At 38.0% G+C, this 2104-nt stretch overlaps 1 protein-coding gene across 2 annotated transcripts in view; it reads left to right on the top strand.

The window, feature by feature from the left end:
* Positions 1-1961: 1961 nt before the first annotated feature.
* LOC138008763 (uncharacterized) overlaps positions 1962-2104 on the top strand; it is a 10410-nt gene continuing 10267 nt past the window's right edge. For both annotated transcript variants that reach the window (XM_068856065.1, XM_068856064.1), the window contains exon 1: positions 1962-2104. This exon is cut by the window's right edge and continues 4 nt beyond it. The gene's annotated coding sequence lies outside the window, so the exon portion shown is untranslated.

Here is a 2104-nt window from a genome sequence, read left to right as displayed (position 1 = left end):
GGCGTCATTGACGGAAAAATGAATATGACTGCAGTATATCTTACTCAACCAGTACAGAGTAGAATGAAATGTTCTCTAAAAACTAACGGTTAGACGGCTTCCAAAAGTTTTCATTGTCTGCCGGTATTATCCTTCTTATCTTGCATGTTGTGTTTTCCGGTTAGGACTTCAAATAATCACTTATTTTTATAAGTGATCAGTGCGAAAGCAAGAACTTCATTTTTTTTTCTGCCGATTATGTTCTCTGATTATTTTTTTTCATTAGATGAAGCTTGGCTCTTTGAATTTGTAGTGCTGTAATGACGATTATTAGAAACACTCTGTTAGAGTACTTCGTTTGAATTTTCGGTGTCCTTCCGCAAAATTTTGAAAAATCTCTTTTCTGTATCAGTAAGATTTAATAAAAGAGACCGTCACCAACCCAGGGTACGGTGGTCAATTTACATTATCAACTCCCGTTGATCAAACCAAATGTTTGGGCTAAGAAACAGACACCGTACCAGCCTCGACTGAAAAGAGCAAGAAAAAGAGTGAAAGAGAGCCAGTGTTCGAGACTTACTTCTACCCACTTCCCAGCCATTGCCTTCTTACTTTTTTCTAGTATGTCTCTGAACCTCAGTTTAAATGGTTGAAAAAATGGCGCTTTATGATTTTTTGAAATTTTTTTGAAATAACAATCAACTCGTACTCGTTGAATAGTTCTTTCAGAGTATTTTCTAAAGTCACCACAGTAGTGATGAACAATGCGCAAAATTGGACAGGGATTTTTTATCGTGAACCGCTCATGCGCCGACCGAGGAAATGGAAGACTAGTTTCCAGTCCATTCTCAGTCGCAGAGATTCGATAAAAGCAGGCTCCTCCGAACTTTCGAAAAGGATGTGAATTGTCTCAACCTATTACCGAGTGATAAATTGCATGACTTAAGCATACTTTCATAATACCACTACTAAGGGAAAAAATTATGATCTAGAGTCGGATCGTGCTGAAGGAATCGTTTAATTTGAGTTTTATGCAAAGGAAAAAAAGAAAAGAGGCAAAAAAGAGAAAGACGTTGGCCAGCATTGTGAATTTCACAAATGTTGAAGAGTGGAACTCATTGTAACATGGGCTCTTGGGAGCTTGGCCATTTTTGGACTGGTCAATTTCTGTCTCAAAAAACAGCAAGAGTAAACCCCGCCCCTCTTCAACGAGGCTCACCAACTGACTTCGACTATTGTCGGCCTATTAAGGCATTGTCCTGTGTTTTGAATTTCTTGGATTCTTCCTTTTACACAAACTTATCTCGCCAGGTTGGTCTTACAGAACAGCATCAAATCCGCCTACGCCAAGTTTGCTATAACAAGCGTAGTGACCGTAGTGCTAGCTTTGCTCAGGGAAATAGATTCATGAAAGTTTGCAATTAATAATGCCCTCAAGACTGTTTGCTTTTTTTCTTGACCTGTGAAAAGTATTTGATGTCATTGAGCACCATATCTCGCCAAATTTGAAGCTCGTGAGGTAAAAGAGAAAGCCGCATTGTGGTGCTTTTAAAAACCGTTACACTTATAAGGTGTGTAATTATTACACACTTTCTGTGTTTCCTTACACACATTGGTGTGTTTCGTAAACCGTGAAATAAAACAGTGAAAAGGTATGTCACCACTTCACACCTTGGTATGTTAGGGAACTCAGGTGTGTTATAAAAACACAACTTATTTTAGAGTGCATTATGGGTATTGCATGATGCAGTATTCCATAATGCATTATACAATACCACCCAAAATATCTGAAAACAAAAAAAGTAATAAATAATAATTGAGGAATTCTGCTTTTAGGCTTGCCTTAATGTGTATATGTAACATTTTGCGCTTTTAAAGGGTAGTTCAAACGCCATCACCTTGATTTGCATAATACGTCACCAACATGTTACGGAGCTTTAGCCATTATTATTAATCATTATATTGGGCTGTACGCGGGATGCCAATCGCAAAAAATAGTCCGAAGCAGATATATAATAATATTCAAGTTTACTGTATTCTTCTTTAAAACGTTGCTCTGGGCGATCAACAAAGCACAAACCCGCTTCACAAGCGACACACGCAGATCAAGGACTACAAATGGATT

The sequence above is a fragment of the Montipora foliosa genome, chromosome 6, assembly GCF_036669935.1.
Source record: "Montipora foliosa isolate CH-2021 chromosome 6, ASM3666993v2, whole genome shotgun sequence".
In the NCBI taxonomy this organism is placed as follows: domain Eukaryota; kingdom Metazoa; phylum Cnidaria; class Anthozoa; order Scleractinia; family Acroporidae; genus Montipora; species Montipora foliosa.
The sequence above is the reverse complement of the archived record's forward strand: the minus strand, read 5'-3'. Positions and strand labels throughout refer to the sequence as shown.